Source organism: Diceros bicornis, chromosome 23 (assembly GCF_020826845.1).
Source record: "Diceros bicornis minor isolate mBicDic1 chromosome 23, mDicBic1.mat.cur, whole genome shotgun sequence".
NCBI classification, from domain to species: domain Eukaryota; kingdom Metazoa; phylum Chordata; class Mammalia; order Perissodactyla; family Rhinocerotidae; genus Diceros; species Diceros bicornis.
The window spans coordinates 41,261,805-41,284,858 of record NC_080762.1 but is presented as its reverse complement, the minus strand read 5'-3'; positions in this window follow the sequence as shown (position 1 = coordinate 41,284,858).

Sequence of the window (23,054 nt, the reverse complement as noted above, 5' to 3'; positions counted from 1 at the left end):
TTTCTAAAACCAACTAGTGATTTATTATTCAACCTGAAAGAGAACATCAATTCAGGAACTTGCATTTATATAGACATCATCTTAAAACTCTGCAATGCCTTCTGTTTCAGGAATGCCTGTTTTTATTTGTTGATATTGTTGTCACATATAGTTTCCATCATACAAACTATACCTATAAGTAACATTGGACCTTATATTTTATGTTTTCTTTTTAGTTATTTTTTTAATATATATCCAACTTCCTAGATTGGAGCACAGTAACAACCCATTAAATAACAAAGCAATTATAGCTTATATTTATTGCTTCCTTCCTCTGCACCAGCGCTCTGCTAAGAGCCTCACAACAACAACTTTACATAGTAGGAGCTATTATTATCTCCATTCTACTGGTGAGGAAACTGAGTCGAAGAAGTGGAGTCACCTCATGAAGCTCACATGGCCACAAGTGATCAAGCCAAGTTGTCCTGTATTGAACCCAAGTGACCCAAACCGAGACTCCATGATCTCAGCCAGTTCCTTGCGCCCCTCAAGGTTTTAGTGCAGGAGTGACTGAGTAAGCGCAACTCACAGATACAAATCTATGAATCATCCCATTAAATCACAGCTTCTGGACAATGTTAGAAATTTTTAAAATTTCACATTGGACATGTTTCAAGGGCAATTTACATAATATGGGTCATAGTTAATGTGGAAATTATAATGATGGTATGAAATTGGAAATATAATTACTCATTAGCCAACCTCGCTTGCCAGAATTAAGAGAATTCCCAGAGAGATAGCTTACTGTGAACAGGATTTGTGATTTTTGCCTGAACTTTGGGAGTAACTATCTTCCTATCCCCTCTTTTTTGTTACCAATAATCCTCTACTCACTGGGCACTCTACTGTGACCCTCCTCCTGACAAGAAAGATAAGTTCCTCTGATCATTGTTGTATATGTTTGGGAGCCATGATATTGTACTATTCTTAAAAGCAGAAGAGCTGCACTCACTTTGACTTTTAGCACAAATATCGCTGTAAACCAACCAGAAACATAACGCTTTCCGGCAGACAATAGAAATTCCCTGCATCCCCAAAGCAGGTCTGTTAGAAGTGTGTGTAAACTAGAGTTTTTCCTCAAGCGGCTTGAGAACACTGCTGAGGCCTTTCTTTTAAGCCTCTTTGAACTAAAAGAGTGTTTGAACTGTTTGTGACTCGCCATTTTGAAGCATGGGACACCCCATGCCCACTAAGGACCTGAAGCCACAGACCCAGCGGAAGGGTGGAGAGCACTCCAGTTGATGCTCACACAGTCAACAACTATTACCTTTCACAAAGCAGTACAACTAAGAAGGGGCGTTCAAGCTCAAGGGAAACCCAAACTCTGAGATGATGCTGAAAGCAGAACCATGACACCCTGCCCAGAACCTCTGGTGAGACACTAGTCTAGAAGTGCCTCACACAGACGCAATTACTACATAATGAAAGGTTTACCCCAGAAGGTTTTCATTGCAAACACTACAGAGGGAAACTTCCCCCACCACCATAATCTGGTATGCAAATAAATGGATAATTTTAGGGTTGAATTTTGGTTTCATGTTCTTTGTTTTTATTTTTGACATTTTAAAATCTGAGCCTATAAAATTAATGACCATATACTGAGTCCATTAAAGAAACAATCCTCAAGAATCTAAGAAAGAACAATTAGTAAGGTAAACTCTAATTTGATTCTAATAATAAAGGAAAATATGTACACACACATATATATGTATATGCGTATGACTATAGAATTATAAAACTTATTTTTTTGATGTCATGCATCTATTTTATACAACTTTAAAACTCTTACTCACTTAGTACTTATATTTTTCACTATTATTAAGGTATTGTTATGGACTGAATTGTATCCCCCCAAAATTCACATTTTGAAGCTCTAACCTCCCCCCACAACGTGACTGTATTTGGTGATAGGGTCTTTAAAGAGGTAATTAAGATAAATGAGGTATAAGGTGGGGCCCTAATCCAATATGGCTGGTATTCATAAAAGAAGAGGAAGAGACAGGGGGATGTCTACATACAGAGAAAAAGTTGCCACCTGCAAGCCAAAGAGAGAGGCCTCGGGAGAAATCAACCCAGCTGACAGCTAGATCTTGGACGTCCAATCTCCAGAACTGTGAGAAATAAATGTCTGTTGTTTAAGCCACCCCGTCTATGGTATTTGGTTATGGCAGTCCTACCAAACTAATAGAGGTATCGTCACTTCTAGGCACTACAGGTTTTCCTTTAAGCTAACAGTTATACTGTTTACATTTTACATATGCTGTTAAAGAGAAAACAGCAGTATCACGTTAGAGCATAAAATAGAGGGGATCTTAAGCATCATCTACTCCAATAATCTTGTTTTACACATGAGTTGACTAAGGCTCAGAGAGATTAAATGATGTACCCAAGGTCATACAATTAATTAATGGCAAATCTAGGACCAGACCACATGTATCCTAATTCAAATTCAGCCAGGAGTAAAGCAAGTTGTCTATTATTCTTTGGAGTCTTTCACATCATCTTCAGTGATGAGAGAAGACAAGCTAATCATTTCATAATTGCTCACTTATTGCAGTTTTTCAGGGTCGTTCCTAGTCATAGGTTTTTCTAGGAACACATAAAACAACTAATGGTTCCTGAAATCCCTGTAATGTTGTTTTCTTTTAAAAATTTCTGTGGCTTATTTCATCCCTTATATAAGTTACAATTGCTTTTACAAAAACCCTGGTACTACTCCCTTTTAATCTTTAAAAAGTAATAATCTCATAGAAGTGATTTGATTTAATTTTAAACTGGCACTTCCAAGTGGCAGTATTTCTTCAACAAATTGCTTGTCATTTAAAATAGACTGTTGATACTGTGTCATCAAGCGATAATGTAGGATGTAATTAGTCCCTTTTCAAATTTTTCTGCCTTTAAATAAAAAAATTATACATGTTAGATATGCCTATCAAAGAAGATGATGTATCAATGCATGAAAATCACTGTATCTTTATAAATATTTTCTTAGCAGGCAGAACAGTCCATTAATCTAGAATCGATTGCAAAGAAACTGTTCGCATACATGGGGCCACTGGAGGAGCATCCTAAATGTATTTCAAGACTTATGAAAATGAAAAATGGTCAGTTTTATTCCTATTAGCTTCCTTTATTTTCTTAAACTACTTGTATCCTTTATTATACCCATTGATCAAGCCTTGCCTACAGTTACAAAGTGGAAATAAAAGAGCACTGAAGAAAAATGAGGAGAAAATAGTAAACTGTGCCTCTCCTTGATCAATTTATCTAAGGCTGTAAGTGTGAAGGAGTTATGCATCTCTTAAAATAACCTTTTTTCAATTCAAATGTAGCTCCTAGGGAAAATCTGTAAAGGAGTAGTAATCTGGTTCATACCCCTGAGTAAAAAGGAAAATCTTTATGATAGAGTTAATTGATCCATTTCACGTATTTGTGCATCAAGGTTGAGCATAATACTGAGAATAATCCACTCCTGGGGCAATAACACCCATAAGTCAGTCTGGCTCACTTTATTGCTTGTAACCCATCCAGTGCCCTTGTAGAATCTGTCATCTGTCATATTTTTATCCAAACCATTAACCACACTGGTAGATAACAATTACATCCCATAAAACAACTTGTCCAACCTAGATGAAGTGCTAAAACTCTGTCCCATTCTCATACTGCAGACATAAATACATACAGTACAGCATCCTCTCCCCCGCTGCCACCTATGTGGATGACTGGTGTGTGCACTGGTCTTCTTCCTGCTGAAGAGGATAAGGTATAAAAGGTGCTCTTGGTGGTAACCCAGAGCTTGCAGGTTACCCTTGCCATTATCCTTTGTGGAATATTTGATGTACTACTAGAGACTTGAGATTTCTAATCTCCATATTAAGGACTCCAAAATCATATATATGTTAGCCTGAGACTCCATCTCAGCTGACTTTCCCCTTCGCTGTCCTTTTGTTGCCTAGAAAAAGACAAACTCATTTTCCCTTTAGGAACTTTAAATTTATGGTTTCTTCTACTAAAACCATCCTTCTTGCCATTCAGAGCTCAGGTATATTTCACCTCCATAAGAGGACATTGCTGACCCCATAATCGATAGCTGTTCCTTCTCACTATCTTTTATATTTTAATATTTTTTGCCTTAACAATATGTACCACGAAATGAACTTAACTTGGTCATTTCCCTGCTTACTTGTTTATTCTCTGTCTCCCAATTACATGAATTCTAAGAAGTGGAAATCTTGACTTACTTATTCATTGCTATGTCTACAGGACCATAAACGATGTCTGGTACATAATGGACATTCAATAACTACTTGTGTAATATAATTAATTAGTTAACGACAAATACTTTGGAAACTTTCTGGACCCTCATTATCCTGATAATACTTAGAAGAGTTTCTAAGTTTTCTTACATGCATAATCTTGAAATGGTTATTATAAGCACATGACTTGGTTTTATACAGTTTCTGAAAACTCTAATAACATTTTCTAGTTTTCCATTGTTAAAGAAACGGAACCAACCTGTCTGTCTTTGGGAGGATGTTTTGGTTTCTTGGTCTGACTCTTTATAGAGTTACTTATCTCTATATCTATCGGTAGGACACTCATTAAGAGGTTAGAAAATAATTTTTATTTAACAAAAGTATTGGATTATGAATACAAAGACTTTTAAATAAGAAAAATGTAGAAAAACATGCACTACAAAATAAAAGTAATATATATTAGAGCTACTCAAAGACAACTCTTCTGAATTTTTTCATATATTCTGACAAACATTTATTTTTGTGTCTGTGTACATATACCTTAGTAAAAGCAAAAGCAAATAAATACAAAAACAAGCCCTGGCGTTGTCTCCTGACCTCCCAGGTCCCAGCTGGGGAGAAAAGTGGAATGTCTTTCCATAGTCATCAAGGGTTCCAGAATCATCCCCCTGTAGGCAGGGTATTCTGTATAGGGAGCATAGAGAAGGCAAGTAGACTTTGTTTTGGTAGCCTGGGAGGTTCCCAAGGAGTTCTATCTGCCTCATCCCTTCAAGGGAGAAACAGCAATTCCTAAAACAGATTCCAGAAAGTCAAAGAACAACAGTATGGACTAGAAGTGTGCCTTAGAGAGAACACTGAGGCCTCTTTGTTTTATAGGGCTAAATAGTGCATCCTTAGCTAGAGAGAGCCAGGTGTTCTAGAACTGAGTTCCTCTGCTCAAGCAACTAGTTAGTCTATGTCCATTATATATAACACATTGATACTTCAGACAGAGTTTGCATCTAAATTCAAATTTCTGCTCTATGATCATGTCACAATATCCTGTTTTCAATTTTTGGCCTCTACAGTTTGTACTGTCAGGGTCTTGGCAGGAAACAGTTGCTACACTCATGCTGGTCAATTGAGAAGCATTTAATGTAAGGATTATTTACAAAGGTGTGAGCGGGGTTCAGAAAGACCAACAGGGGCTGGGCTGGTAAGAGGAGCTGTCACCACCCTAGTCCTAAAGCAGAAAGTGGAGGATCATCCATGAAGAAGGCCTCCTGACAAAACTGTGGACCTGTTCCATACCTAACATTTGTCCAGCCTTGGGCAATAGTAAAACTTGAGGCCTACAAATCATACATCTAAATATTTGTTATAAATCAGGTTAACAAATGGAGAAATATTATATGTCTGTCATTCTACCACAATCAATATATCTTCACAATGACTTGGAAGGCCAGATTTGCATTTAGGATTCTCAGACTCCATGGACTTTTCTCAGATATGGTGCAGCACGGGGAAGACAAGCTGTCACCCCCTAGTCCACAGTTACCCCTATCTCTTCATAGCCCTGGCTCTTTTTCACGCTGAAAGATACTTTATATGTTCATATGTGGTCACTCAAGTCCATATTACCAAATTCTGTCTCCGCCCTGATCCCCATCCCCCAAAGATCTGTGCCTACCCATGCAGGCCCTACAAGTGGGTTCAGAGCTGTTTCACCAGGGAGTGATGGGCACCTGTGTATCAAGAACGTGGTCCAGAATGGAGAGACTGGACTTTGGGTGGGCATGTCCCTTGACCTACAGATCCTTTGCTCTGTGGGGAGAGGCAAGGCTAGACAAGGGGCAGGACAGTGTCCTTTAGAGTCCTCAGCCCAGGGACAGGGCCTCTCCTCCCCATATCATTGTGATATTACTATAGACTTCGATATAGAGCCACCTTGGGCATATATCAAGACAGGATCTGGAGAATAAAATTCCTATCTCACTTTCCTCCCTTTCCCCTCTCCTCCCAGATATCACTGCACCCCTCCCTGTTAGCCCAGTCACTGGAAATCCAGGGACACAGGCGCCCACTGAGGTGATGCAGTCCATGTGGGTCACCCTTCCACACAGTGGGGAGAGAAGAGTGAAGCTGGATCTACAGGGGCAAACTGAGGATTTCTAGTCCAGATAATAGGTAATTTAGGAGATAGTCTGATGAAAGGAAGAAATAATTTTAACAAATGGATCTTTGCTTTGGGGGCCCTACCAATCCCTGCTTATATACACTCCTAAGAAGAGCATCCTTCTGCTCATGATCATTTTTTAGGGATATACTCGTAAAAGGCTATCTTACCTAGAGTGCTGTAACAGCCTCCTGTCAGGTCTCCTGGCTCCACTCTCGGCCCTTTCAAATCCCTTTTCCACTCCACACAGCAGCCAGAGTGATCTGAAAACTTAAATTAGATTACATCACTCCTCTTCTCAAAATGCTTCAATGGCTTCCGTTAGCACTTAGGACAAAATGTAAAATCCTTGTTGTGGCCAACAAAGTACTGTGTAATCTAGCTCTCCTCCCACCTCCCTCTCAGGCTTCAAATTCAACTGATGCCTCTCTCTTTCTGACTTGCTACTTTCTGGCCATGCAAAACGTTTTTTCAGATTTCCGAAAGTTCACAACTCTTTCTTGCATGCCAAGAAATGAGAGATGAGCAAGAGTAAACCAAAAGACAGGAAGACTGCAACCTGCGTGTCGAGCACATCTGATGCTGATCTCGTGATCAGAAGGCAGCTTTTGTTTTTTTCTTTCTTTTTCAATTTTATTCAGTGGGAGTAACTGTTTTCACCTAGATGAGGATTTGGGCAGGCCTTGAAATTTTCTGGCCACTCTCAGATATTAAAAATTCTTCTGGGGCCAGCCTGTGGCTTAGCGGTTGAGTGTGTGCGCTCCGCTACTGGCGGCCCGGGGTTCGGATCCCGGGTGTGCATCAACGCACCGCTTCTCCGGCCATGCTGAGGCGGCACACATCCCCACATACAGCAACTAGAAGGATGTGCAACTATGACATACAACTATCTGCTGGGGTTTTGGGGGAAAAAAGAGAGGAGGATTGGCAATAGATGTTAGCTCAGAGCAGGTCTTCCTCAGCAAAAAGAGGAAGATTAGCATGGATGTTAGCTCAGGGCTGATCTTCCTCACATAAATAAATAAATAAATAAATAAATAAAATTTCTTCTAATTATTTTTAGTAGTGGAAACAATTTTATTTGAGTAGTTGAAATGGCTCATCCCATGTGTATCAGTCAGGGTTCCACCAGAGAAACAGAATCAGTAGGCTACACATAATAAAGATATCTACAAAGGCTGCAGGACAGGCCTTCAGGAGGGGAACTCTCCACAGGTGGAATTTCTTTTCCCTCAGGTCCACCCAGATTATCCAGTACAATCTCTTTTACTTAAAGTCAACAAATTATACATGCTAATTACATCTACAAAATATCTGCATAAAAACACCTAGATTAGCATTTGATTAAATAACTGAGAACTATAGTGGAACCAAGTTGAGACATAAAACTGATCATCACACCATGTGAGAGTCAAAACTTCAACAAACTTGGCTTAGTGCTCAATCTTCTCCCCTCTCCCATTTTGGCCTTGCTTGGGGTGGGGATTGATTCCTCCTTCTGACTCGACTTCTCTTATTCTCTCCCTCATCTCTTCCCATACTCACATCCTCTGTGCATTTGACCTCATCAGTCAAATTGCTTCTTTTATATAATGAATATTTCATGAAACTTATGTAGCTATTCTGAAATGAAATTCATAGATGATGTAACCTACCTTACACATAATTTTAAAAAAAAAACAAAAAAATATTTTAAGCGTAATATAAAATAGAAATAATAGAAAAATCATTTATATTAAATACAATGTAATAAAATACGTACATGATTGGGCATAGCTTCACTAGAATCTATAATGAAGAAATCATGGGATTAGAGATCTGTGAAAAATCACAGTGAATGTGGCAGTTCCAAATACAGAATGACGCCAGAGTGTTATATAGGTGAATCATTATATACCATGAGTGGCATTGAGGTGGAGGTGATGAGTCTGTTTCATCTTCACTAGAGTATCTTAATCGCTGTTAATCAAAATTATATTAATGCCTCGATTGGAACTGACACAGAGTCATTTTTGTTTATGCCTGTTGTCCCTGCATAATTTTTAGCAGAGGATCATTTCACTCTCAAAAGAATCACCCAAATTATAGTGTGACAGAGCAGCATGTTCAGAGCAGCACATGGCCAGATAAAAAATACCTCATACACAGGAATAAAACAAGGCCAGGGTGGCTGGAATGTAGAGAGTGGTACGGGAGCATGATGCAAGTTGGAATGGGAGAGGTAGTTAGAGCTCACTTATGTAGAATCATTCAGGCCGTATTTAGGCATTTGTTCATCCAAAAAGCTCAGAAAAGCCTTTGAAATGTTTTTACTAAGGATATGGCATGAAAAGATTTACATTTCAAAAATATAATTCTGCTTGTATATGGATGACAGATTGTGAAGAGCTGCAGCTTGAACAGCTAGACGCTTGTTGAAGTAGTTAAAATGAGAAATGATACTTTAGACTAGGTTGGTAGTGATAGAGATGGAGAAAAGTAGACAGACGTTAAGTGGTACTTTGAAGATTAAACAAAGTGTTGGTGACAAAGCTTGGTGATGGATTGGATTTGGGCAGCAGGAGGGGGAGTAAAAATGATTCCTAGATTTCAGACTTGGGCAACTAGATGGATAGTAGTGCCATTCAGTGCAAAAGGAAACATTGGGGTGGGCCAAGATGTTTTAGAAGTGGAAGGAGAAGATCCTGAATTAAATTTTAGATTTTAGATCAGAATATGAAGTGCCTTTTATATAGCTATGAGAAGAAGTCAAAGCAGTGACATAAATCTAAGAACTATGTGTGTATAGGAGACAAATAATGAATGGGGTAGCCTTGGGACACAGCATAGAGTGAGAAGAGTAGAGGACCCTAGTGAGTGTTGTGAAACACCAATGTTAAATGTCTAGGGAAAAAAAAAAAAGAATTCAAAGGGGACAGAAAATGCACAACCAGGCAGTTGAGAGGAAAATGAGAAACGTACAGTGCCATGGAGGCCAAGAGAGGAGAGAATATTATCTGAGACAGTAAGAAGCATGGAATCACAGCTCATAAATTCTAAACAATGCTTCATGAGATTAGCTCCGAATGGCACTAGAGAAATAAATTGGAACTGGAGGGAATGTGTAGTCAAGTTGGAACTTTTTGTTTTTAATGGAGGGAAAAGTATTGCCTTGAAAGGAAGAAGTGAGATATCAAGAAGGAGAAAGTTCAACACCCAGGTTCACTCCTGAGAAAGTGAAAGGGGAATTAGCCTTAAATAGGAAGAAGGGACTCTCTTTTATAGCAACAAGTAGTAAGAAATATAAGATGGGTGCCAGTGTGAAGATTTATATTTTTTTGTGTTGGGAAGATTACAGTTGAATGTGATGGTTTCTATTTTTTTCCTTTCAAGTAGCAGCTGCATTGAATGTGAAATTGTAGAAGAGCAGAGGAAAATTTGAGATGAAAGGAGAAGGTTTGAAATGCAGTAGGACACACAGGTGATTTTAAGGGTCCATTAGAGTTCTGTGATCATAAATGTATGGGGGGACCAATCTCCATGGATCTTCCTCAGCAGCACTCAGCTCAGGAGCAGGTGGGGAGAACGGAAGGAGTTCTGAGTAGAGTTTGCCAGAGGGGAAGAACCAGAAGCCAGAGGGACAGGGAGTTAGGATATTGGCCAAAGAGATAATAAACTAATGCACCATGAAACATAAGTAGGATAATTAGGAAATGGAATAAAAAGGGACTAATGGATGGGGCAGAAAGGAGAAAGTACGATCAAGATCAATTTGATTGTAATGAGGTTAGAGAAGGGTCATAGTGAGAGGAGTTGAACACATCAACTGGAAGAAGATAAGGTTGTGGATAGACCCTGGGAAAACCAGGTCTTGGATAAGTCCCTTGATTTCCTAATCTAAATGGGGTACCCCTCATAGTATTATGCTCCCATAATGTCTTATTTTTCCTTCATTGCTCTTATCAGCGTATGTGATTCTATGTGTGTGTATTTTTAATCTAAGTTCTGCCTTTCTTACTAGACTATAAGTTCCGTGAAGGTGGAAACAATACATTTTTAAATCATTATATTTATTTTTCTCAATTGAATCTCTAGCAATTCGCTCAGTACCAAACACATAGTACGTGTTCAATAAATATTGTTAAGATAGCTGAATAAATTCTTTGAGGAACAAATAATGTGGGGTCTCTGGGTTAAATAATATGAACATTTTTTAAGGCATTCAAAATATTTTAAAATCCCAGACTCAAGATTTTGGTCAAGTTTGCCTTCCCATCATAGCATAAGGGTTTCTAAGGCCATCATCTACACCCTGCCTATGCATGCAAAAGACACTCCATCCTAAATTTTCAAACATACAGGAATAAGCAAATTCTGCAAAGGCTGGGAATGTACCTGGAAGACAGAGTATTGGCGAGGGTGCGGATTTCACTAATCATGGCTGAGATGAAAATTATCTGAGAGCTCTAGCTTCTGATACATAGTCTTAATGCAAGAAGTCGTCTCTGAATCTATAAATTCTAGATTGTTCCCAAAGCCTGGTGTCAGTTCAGATATACAATGTGCCTTTGTTGCTTATATGGCACATGGTTTTCTGAGAACATTCAGTGATATTTGCCTTTTGCTGCGATTTTTTTTTTTCGCCTTAAAAATATGCTGCCCTGGGAAGAAAAACATTTTCTTAAAAATCCTAACATCTGGATTTTAACTACATGTCTCTTTCTTATTTCTGTCTGCAATCATACTTACAGAAATAACTGAATGTTCTGCCAAGCTTTATTTTCATGGTTCTTAAAGAATGGATTTTATTTGGTCCATTTTCTGAATGGAGACATTGCAGTTTAATGGAGTCATTAAAAATTGATCTAATTTTGTAAAATAGGTAACCATGAAAGACTAAAACAAATAAAACATTTCTTAGGCAATAACCTATTTAATGCTAGGGAAGGGAATTTTATTATTTTAAAAAATCACATCTCTGTATAGCATGGGGGCTGTCTTTTTGTATTATGCAGCTGTGCAATGCACTCATGTGGGTGCTCAATAAATACTAAGTGAGCATAATAATAATATCATTCCAATCAAAGAGTCAAAAGAAAAACATCAATGCAAATATGGAGTGGTTGATGCTTTGCTTTATACAGAAGTCTGTGCTCTGCATAACAGCAGAAATGGAAACATCTGCTGGGATCTGCTGCACAATACAGGAGACAACAAATATAATAGAGCCATTGTTTTGGTGTAAAATTAATCTGTTATTTGGTTTCCTTTTAGCTAGTAAGGGGATTACAGTGGCAAATATTAGCTGACTATCGGAATATTCAATAAGCAGAATTGCATTTTTGTTTTCAATCCATAAGAGCAGTCTGCTTCTTTTTATGATGCTGAAACAAAACACGTGGATGCAATGCATCGCAAAAATATAATGGATATTTTTGTGGGTGTATTCTTCTGAGTCTGTAGTATTTTTATTTTATTTTTTGAATTTTCTAATTTGCTGCATTCCTCTCTTCTGCTGTCTGATGGTGAGAGATTTTAACTATTCAGTAACATTTTTCTCCAAAAATATTGGAAGCAAAAAAAGAAAAAGAAACAGTATCTAAAAAATCTAAACGCTGGGTTCAAGTGGAGATTGAAGATTACAATTAGGAGATAGATTTTCGTTTTGATTTTAATCAATGCTGTGTTATTTAGTTCATACTTTAGAGTATAGTATTTTCCACCTACCTGATCTTAGGTTCTGTGCAAGTGTCGGTGCAATTTAGGGGAAAAAAAGACAGCACCTGCTGTAATACTTCCATTTTTTTTTTTCCTACGTTTTCCCTCCAAAGTTCAAAGACCCCTATGTCTTTGATGGTATTGGAAGAAAAGCAGGCGGAGACCTCCTGTGCCTGTGTTTTTTACCATGCCTTCCAGCCATTTAGTGTTTTGATCTGTGTTTCCATCTAGGTTTCCTAACATAGCGACTCTGGCATCTAATCTGTCCAGTTTATTATCTATTGAAATATCTACTGCCTGAAGTGAATTTATCTTGGCAGCAATGACTTCTGATAGAGATGTATTTTGTCGTTTTTGTGAAAAACAGGTGAGTCTAAAGATTCCAAACTCACTTCCTTATGACAATCCTTTGGCCTTTCCTCATAGCAAACTTTGGGAAAAAGAAAAAAAATAACCTCTGTGAACACATTTGTTTTTATTTGTCATTATAAACTTGTTTTGTCCAAAAGCCAGAACACTCAGAGCCTGAAAATAAGAAAAAGTAACAAGCATAAGGAAATCAGGTCATTAGAACACAATAGAAGCAGATTCTCGAAGCTCCCTGAGGGCACAGCTCTCCTCTTTCTTTCTAACTGGCAGTGCTGAGTTCTTTTTACCTTTAGAATTTCATTTGTGAAAGATCACGGCTGTATCAAGCTTTGCAGAAACTGTACTTCTGAAGTGTTTGTATGTTTTGTATTTTGTTGGTTTACTTTCTGTTACATCCACCTGAAGCTGAAATAGAGGAAAGAAAGAGGGATGAAATCCTGTAAAAGAAACATCTGTCAGGTCAAAACAGCAAAATTTATTGCAATCTTTTATATAACACATGTTGCATCTTAAAACTTTCATTTCTGCCTTTTTGAATTACATTGCAAAATGAAGCTGTGGTATATTTTAAACTAAATCCTGTTTTCACATAACTTGAAAACTGATTTTTTAATGGATGCTTCCACTTAGATGCTCATTTAATGTGTGTGTGTGTGTGTGTGTGTGTGTGTGTGTGTGTTTCCTGAGCGTCTCACAGATTTGGTTGTGTTGTGAGTAGGCATTGCTTCTTCATGACAATTAGTCAGAAAGGACATGCCCTATATTCAATTTTGTTCTGCACATGCTGTAACTTTTTGGTACAAACCATGTAATGCCACTTGGAAGAAGTAAGAACATTCTTTTCTTAATATGATAATCTATAAAAGATATGAGTATCCAACGATTAAAATTATTTTGTCAATTCTGGTGACACCTGTATATTACTTATTCAATCCGTGTATGAGGAAGCCAATCTACATATTCCTTTTGTGAATAAGTGAGCAGCACTATTTGTACATAGAAATTCCTCTTAAAAAGTTATTACTTAAAAAAAATACATTTATGATGCATACTATTGACATATTTCATCTATATCACCCAATCTCTTTGGCCTAGTTCTTAAAAAGAATCTCTTCTTTTCTATTTTGTTGTAGTAAAGTGGCATTTTTACTAATAAAATTGTACCTTTTAAAGAATTGATCTCCTCTGCTTCTAGAGTCATTCAAAATTCTTTGTCCCAGGACTTGCATTACGGCGTTGTAGCCATTATGCTACATATGAGATCGTGTGATTGAAAAAGATGGCTTGTTAGTAATTAAATCTATTTAGATGGTGTTTGAGATGTACTTTTATTTGTTAACCCATTAATCTGTTTATTCATTCATGTATTCCACGTTTTAAAAGATATATTTGGTTCTAGACCCAAAAAATGACCCAAGCCTCAAGGAAATTTGCCAACTCATGTAAGAAAGAGATCTTAGAGTGATACCATGAAATAGAGCAGTGAAAGAGAATGGAGTTTTCACTGAATGGTTGGACATTCAGCGTGCCTGTACTATAGGTAAGGAGGAGGTGGTGGAAAATAATAAGAAATAGGAAAGGGCCAGATGATGAGGTTCTTTTACCTATAAAATGAGATGTAGAGATTTTATATTATAGAAGAAGGGTCTCCAAAGTGGGGTGCATGCCCCCCGGGAAGAGCACAAGTTGATGCATGGGTGCATTGTCTGGTGTTGGGCTTCCCTAGAGGCAGACCCTGAGACAAACGTGCAATAAGTCTTTTTGGGGGAGTGATCCCGAAAAGCACAGGTAAAGAACCAGGAAAGTGAGATATGGAAGGGAAAGGATCCCATAAAGAATGCTTTATAGAGCAGGTTACTCCTGTGCGCAATGGTCTTTAATTCAGTTGGGGAACTCTAGGAGACAGTGTAGACTATGCTGCAGAGGTGCCTCAAATGAGGGGCTACAAAGCTGACATTTATCCACCAACTCCCATCAGTCTTTGGTTAAGAGTTGCCCCTGGGAACAAGAATTTCTTGGCATTTCTTTTGTTCTCCATATGGAGGCCATACACGCTCTAGTGGCCGAGAAAGCCTTCAGGCAATGAGTGGCAGCTGCTTGCAGTTTGAGCTGTGCATGATAACAACGTCCTAAAATGGGTAGGCATCCATGAAAGATACTACATAAATGGGAAGAAAATATTAGACCTCTCATTTACATTTATTTTTATCTCAGTAATGAACTACTATTTCATATGTAGATTGGCATGGGACCTGCATTTGATCTTGATGTGAGACAGCCACTTTTTCATAAGTTTGTCACTTCCTCCTGATAAAAAAATACAACGTAGACATTTAACAGTGGTGTTCTCACTAAATGTTTATAATTAATCAATCCTTACAAGATGGAAAAACAGTTTAAAATAATTTTGTAAAAAACGTATTGAAAATAACACTAATAGGGGCCGGCCCGGTGGCGTGAGTGGTTAAGTGCACATGATCCCCTGCGGCGGCCTGGGGTTCGCTGGTTTGGATCCCGGGTGCACGCCAACACACTGCTTGGCAAGCCATGCTGTGGGGGCGTCCATATAAAGTGGAGGAAGATGAGCACAGATATTAGCCCAGGGCCAGTCTTCTTCAGCAAAAAAAAAAAGAGGAGAATTGGCAGATGTTAGCACAGGGCTGATCTTACTCACACACAAAAAAGAAAATAACATTAATAGTTGAAACACAAATGAACAGGAAAAGATTTATGGAATATGATATTACTCAGTATATATTACTATATAGGGTCAGCCAAACATCTTTGAAAAATAAAGATTATTTGAAATATAAATTTGTATTCACCATCAGAAGTAAGAGTAGATATTGAGGTTGGCAAAGATAATGAGTTCATTTAATAAATGGCATAAGAATCTTCTGAAAACCCATATTCCATATGGAATATTTTCCATAATATAAAATAATATTTTCTAATATTAAATAATATTTTCTAACTTCTAACTTGAGTTTCAGGATGAAGAGGTGATTTTGTATATCATTTTAGATCATTTATTATTTCATAAAATATCATTTTATAGATGAACATTAAAGCCATGACAGGCAATGGGATAACCCAGAGAGAATGTGTAGAGCAATAAGAAAAGAGGATCATAAATAAATGATCATAAATAAATCTCTATTAGTGTTTCTCAGAGAGAAAAGTAGTGGATCTTTATGGTTTACTGGGTAGTACACAGGAGTTTAGTTGTTTTGGAAAAAATGAAACAATTTTGTTCACAAGCATTTCATAAGAGTAATGATAATTTTTCAAAGAAATATCATTGAAGAGATTCAGAATATGTCATCCCAAAATATGCCACTTTGGCATATTGATTATTTTGAATTAAAGACACTTGAGAAACAGCCAGTGCAAGAAAGACACTCTGAGTATCCTTTGTCCTCCTGAAAGCAGGAGATAAGTCTCCCATGTAAAAGATTCCCTGACTGTACCAGGAGGAAGGAAGACTTTCTTATCACTAGAGATGGGAATTTGGGGCCAAGAAAACTTTACAAATAAACTTTGTTAAACTGATTCTTATCTTCTTAGTTACTTTTTCACCATTTACTTCCTTTAGCCTACAGCCCTTCGTCTTGTCAATTCTTCACAAATTTATTGTTTCTTTGTCTAAAACGTATAAAGGCTTCCTTCTCTTGTCACTTCTTTGAGTCTTCATTCTCTTGTGCAGGTTCCCAGGTACATGTAAAAATTCAATAAAATCTGCATGCTTTTCCCCTATTAATCTGTCTTATGTCAGTTTAATTCTTAAGCCCAGTGAGAGATCCACAAAGAGTAGAGGAGAATTTGTCCTCCCCTACGTCATCAAAACATAAACACTAGGATCTTCAATATTACACATTTGTTCCAAAGACTATGTTAGTTACTTACCTCTGCTTACACTGAGAAAATACAACTCACTTGGGTTTTGTTAACATTTTCAGGACATGTTCATTTGTTGTTTATTTTTTCTTAAACGTTCACGTTTGAATTAGTGTTAGTTTGCGCTATATCCCTGCGGCAGGCATAATTTTAAAATGGTCCCTAAAGATGTGCTGCCCTAATCTCCAGAACCTCTGAGTTTGTGATATCAGTCCGATAACTGTTATGTTATAAGGCACTATTGAACTTAAGATAGAGAGATCATCCAGGTGAGCCTGACCTAATCATATGAGAACTTAAAAGCAGAAAGCTTTTCTTGCTGCTGGCAGAAAGCAAAGTCAGACAGTTGCAAAGTGTGAGAAGAATTTGACGTACTATAGCTGGTATTGAGGACAAAGTAGCCACATGAGAAGGAATGTGGGTAGCCTTAAGGAGCACTAAGGCTGCTGGCCACCAAGGAAACAGAAACTTCAATCCTACAAACACAAGCAACTGAATTCTGCTAGCAATATGAATGAGTGTGGAAGCAAAGTGTTCCCCAGAACCTCCACATAAGAGCTTAGCTGACACCTGGATTTCAAACTTGTGGGACTCCAAGCCAAGAGTCCAGCCAATTACATCAGAACTTCTGACCTACAGAACTGTGAGATGATAAATTGGTATCTTTTTAAGCTTCTAAATTTGTGGTAATTTGCTATGCTGCAATAGAAAATTATACAATCTCTAATTCACTGTAATGAGTATTTAGTTCAGTGAAACAAAGTTACTAATAAAACTACTAAAATATCAGAATCCAGAATGGCATCATACGTCTTTCTAAGTTAAGAGGACTATGGCATGAATATAGATTGTGAATCTATATAAGCTGGGACAATTGAATCACAACTGTGATAATTTTGCATAGCAGCCAAAAAATGTGGTTAGGAATTGTCAAAACGAATATCTAAAAAAACTCAATTATTTGGATCAGTATCCCATTTACTCCTAGTTTCAAGTGTTATGAAACTTTGTCAAACAGGAGAACTAAGCCATTGAACTTTTTCAAAACTTAAAATAAAGGATAATAACTTCTCTTGAAGAGTGAAGGCCTTCCAAAGCTAGTGGGAAATTATGTTTTCCAGTGGAGGAGGGGCAGACTGACACTGTATAAGTGCAATCCTCATTGAGGGCACTATGTTTGATGAGAAAATAGCAATCTTTATCAAACAACTTCACTGGATATTGCATAATATTCACACATACAATACAAAAGAAGAGTTACCATCACATATCTCTGAGTAGATATTTGATATTACACTTGGGAAATTTTCAGTGTGAATCAACTCTTGTCCAATGAATGGTGCACATATGAAGGACAGGTGCTTGATCATTTCTTCTTCCATTCATGACTTCTAACCCATGCAACAGAATAAAAGTGTTTTTGTGTGGTTAAGATAATTTGTAAGTTATGATGAAGACTGGAAAATGTACTAATGGAGCATAAACGATATGTGCAGAAAGGAAGGGCGTTGCTTGGTAAATAGCAGAGATTGCCTCTCAATGCCAGTACACATAGAGCTTGATTCACAGTGAAGAGTTCGGTAGACAGCAATTTGCACCATATCTTCATTCAATGTTGATAAACACTGAACGTTATATATGTGGTCAAAATGCATATGTTTGCCCTAATAATTGGACAACAAGCACAGGACTGTAGTTTTACTTATTGAATTATGCTGGCTATTGAAGGAAAAGTTCCTCACAAGAAGATTGATAATATTAGAAACTGCTTTATCTTTGATTTTAAGTGCTTTGTCAAAGCTGCATGTCTCAGTGATATATATTCCAAAGCTTGCCTATCCAGCATCAATCATTTTGCTCATATAGAATATATTAAAAAGCGACATCCAAATGTTGTAGCAATAGACAGACATACTTTACAGAGTTGAATTCTACCAACTAGTGGTTTGGAGATTCCTTCACTACCATCATTCAACAATATCCAACAACATCCTTTTAAATGTGATGTGTCTTTTAAACAGCATCTGGCAAAATTCTGCAAGTAGTTTGAATGAGAAATTTTTCTATAACCCTTGGTCAGTATTAGACCTGAATAATCAGCATTTTTTGAAGAAGACATTGACTCCTTGCTAGCATTTCTGTTGAATTATAATTTGATTTATAATTTTCTAATTTGGTGAAAAGATAAAGTAAAAAAGGAAAACAACCTGAACAGTGTGTGTGTGTGTGTGTGTGTGTGTGTGTACACATATATCTACCCTCATGTATATAATATATACCCTCATGTATATAACTGAATGTTTATATATACATGAATACCCTCATGTATATAAATATACATATATACCTATATATGCAGATACATATACATATGTATATATGTACAGTATATACATATACATATGTGTATATTATAAACCAACTTTGTATGGAGTCTAACCTATAGCTTAAATTATGTTTTTTAATGCATGGTTTAATGTCTGATTTAGGATTGTCTCTCTCCCTGGTTTGAAGCAACTATTACTTTTAATTTTAAATATTACATTTTGTTTTATTGTTTAAAATTCCAATGAACAATACCCTAATTTACTTAAAATTGAGGGCCTGCATGTGCACCTGAGGAGAACAGTTTTTTTGGAAACATTTACCTAACTGATTTAAGAAGAGAAAAATAAATGTTCACAAAGACAGGGGCAGAACCAAGATAAACTGAAGTACAAAATGCCTAGGAATTAGCCAAGGGAGGTGGTGTGTCCACTGCTGTTTAGTATATAATAATCAGTTTTGTGTTTTAGCCTGTCTGTAATACACATGATACATAAGATTCTTTGTTTTCTAGCATAAAAGTCACATGAATATCCTCATGCTATAAGCATCTCCTACGCTTTTTGGGAACCCAACTATGAGCTAAAGGCAAACTGTTTTTTATTATGGAGACTCTTTCTTGTTTATTTTATTTATTTATTGCCAAATGGTCTTGCTTTTAGATGTCATAATTCTGAATGATTGGTAAGTCATCAAAATAGAGATCAGAAAAACTTGCCAACCGGTGTAAAAATGCAGCAGCTGTAGAGAAGGCTAAATAACAAAATACAAACAGTGTCTCAGTCCTGGGCAGTGTGCTCCTCCCAGGTGAGGCAAGAGGAACAAACAGGCTTTTTAGAAAGAACAAGTGTTGTTCTCATTGATGTTCATAATAAATCATCATTCAGGAGATTCTGTCAATAACACACTGCCCCCAATCGCCTCATGCCTGCAGCATTACGCTCATGCTATTGCAACTAGATGAGCTATCAAAGCCTCATGCAGTCAAAGAGAGGAGTTTAAAGAGGTACAATAACAGGCGATTTGCAAACAGCCCAAACCTTTAGCTTCTTCCCCCTTTCCAAAAGTGTGCAGTGAATTTACATTAACACCTGCTATTGGAGATAAAAGAATGGATTTGCACAGAAAGGGGAATGTCAAATTCTCCTCTACGAGTGACTCATTTCCCTATATTGCGGGATATTATGCTGAACTGAAGGCAGCATGTTGCATGCAGTACATTGGGTCAGATTTGGATTTTCAAAAGTAAAAATGGCAGTACAGCATTTATCACACAGAATTCAGAAGTCCTGTCTCTCTGAATATTTGCTACATAATCAGCAGGTGAAATCCACTCTATGAGCAGGTCATTTTTATTGTCCAAGGATAATTTATATCAGTAGACTTTTTACTACACACTCGCTCAGATTACTATGACATCTAAGATTTTCATGCTGTTAAATTCAATTTATTGTGGAACATAAGGGCAATTAAGGGATAGGAGATGACATTATATTACATCAAAGTGAACTACAGGAGAAGTAGGTGTGTACTACTAGTAATTTGTTGTATATAAACTTAATTTTGAGTATTTTCCCCATGGTGAAACAGCAGATACTGTTTCTAACAACTCACTGTGTGACAGACACTTTATTCAGATCTTAGTTACTAGCTAAGAGCTGATAAATCATTGATTGAAGATTGGAATGAATAAAAAATAATAACAAATTAAAATTTCTAAGAGTCTAAAGAATACCACACATCACAAAATCCATTTAAGAAGTTAATTAAAGTCCTGAAACGCTTATCTACCAGGTGTATCTGATACACATTTCCTCTTCATTTTTTGGATGCTATATTAGTTTTTTATTGCTGGGTAACAAATTACCAGAAATTTAATGGTTTAGAATAAGATACATTTATTATTTCAAGTTTGCTGTGGGTCAGAAATCTGGGCATGGCTTAGCTGGGTCCTCTGATCAGGGTTTTTCTCAAGGCTGCAATGAAGCTATCAGCTAGGGCTGGGATTTCATCTGAAGGTTTGATTGGGGAAAGATGCATTCCCAAACTCACAAGGTTGTTGGCAGAATTTCAGTCCCTTCAGGTGTTGGATTGAGAGCCTCAATTCTTAATTGCTGGGTGGAGGTCACCTTAGTTCCTTGACACGTGGACCTCCCCAACATGACAACTTTATCAAAGCCTGTAAAGTAGAAAGTCTGCTAGCAAGATGGAAATCACTTTGTTATCTAACCTAATCAGAGAAGTAACACCCATCACTGTTGGCCTACTCTATGGCTAGAAGCAGGTCACAGGTCCTGTCCACAGTTACAATGACATAAGGCCATGAATACTAGGAGATAGGGATTATATTTAGAGAACAATTTACAGTCTGCTTGCCATAGCTGCATTGTCTCTTGATATAACACTTGATTCACCTCTTATCCTCCACTGAATTTGATGTCGTTGAATGCAGTCCAATTTCCAGAAATACCCCCCCACTCACTGTGCAGATTTACCCAGTTTCAGGACCCAAAGTACAGAGCCAAAGGTCATATTCTTTGACTTTGGCTTGAAGACTCCCAATTGGCTGGTACAAAAGCTCTTTAGAGCTGTGCTGCACTCTTTTTTTGCTACCCTCTTTCCTTCCCCTTCTTAGAACTGCAGGTCAGAACTGCATCGTGGTCTGTGGCTCTCTCTGCCTATCCCTACTTTCCTCCCTTTATCCTTCACAGACATTTTCCTCCCACCTCCAAATCTCTTACATGTCTTGGCATCCACTTCCCAGAATAACTGAACTAATTCAGAGGTATAATCCAAAAACAATAGTTTTATGAAAATAGTGATCGAGAGTATGGCTGAGCCACGATAAACACTATAAACAATAACCAAGGAAGAACTTTCTGCAACTGACTATTCTCTCCTTTTCTTTTAAATTTCTTCTTTTCATACATGTGTCCATTTGGGCAGGGGCAAGGAATATATCTTGTTTGTTGTCTTAATTATTTGCCTTCCCTCAGAGAGTTCCTTAGGGTCTGGGTAAAGAGAAAGAGACAGAGAACAGCAAACAGCTTCCTTCTTTCTTTTTTTATACATATGTGAGTATATCAAAAAAAATTGTTTGCTATAACAGTATAATATAATATTTTCTCACCTCTATACACAACGTAATTTTAATTTTACACTTATTATAAATGTTTTTATGCTATTATCATCAAATTGCAGTTATATGTAAGGGATAGAATAATAAATATATGCAATTATTTGCTGTTAGAGCACCTAAGAATTTCAGATTTATTTTTATGTCATTTTTGTGAACAAATATCATGTCATTAGGCCCATTTTATTGAAAAACAAAATGGACATGCCTAATTGTTACACAAAGTAATAGTCAAATAGCATCAGGAATTAACTCAGAGCCCCTTGCAAATTTCAAGAGATCTCAGGCTGATATATTCTAGAGGAACCTTGCACAGTAATTGTCCCTGAATTCGAAATCTTTAGAGTTTTGTTCATCAGAATTGAGTTCTTTTCTGCACAAACAGGATTAATAATGCAGATTGATGGCTTGGATGATGAAGTGCCAGGACTGATACCTTGTCGAATCTCTATTTGTGAAGTTTCTGAACAGCTGCCCTCCCGCATTTGTGTGGATCAGACCACACAGTGCCTTCCCTCCTGGGAGCACCAATATCATTTCCAAATGCCTGCCCATCTTTCTGCTGAGCTCTCTTTTCCTAAGGTTGTGTAATTCTTTTCACAATTGAAATACTAATTTTTTGTCATTTAATTACATTGCAAATATCTTCTCCCAATTTGTTGTGTTTTCACTTTGCTCATGATGCCTGGTCATAAAGAAGATTTAAAAATTTTAATCTATCACATTTACCGTCTATTGCTACAGGTACAGGCATGAAGAGCATAGAGAGGAATTTCAGGCTATCGTTTATTTTGGGGCAGGTTGGAAAAAGGAACTTGAGAGCTTTTGCTGTGTTTGTAATTTTATTTCATTAGATGAAAAGCTGAGACAAATATGCAAAATGTGATATTTTTTAAACCTGAATGTGAGGAATACAGAGTCTATATATTGTTTTTCTGTATAAGCTTTAGAATTTATATCATGTCTATGGATAATACACATGTGTACCCACACACATACATGGTTTATGGTGGTGGTAGGTGCTGTGTCACTTGTTCTCTGCCACTTTTGGGCTGTTTCAATTAGGGTAAGAATAATATGAAGAGAGCTAGAGGAGACTAGAAGGATTCGGGGGAAGCATCTGGTTCTATGACTTAGCACTGCCCCACCGTAATCAATTCAGGTATCTAAATTCAAGCTT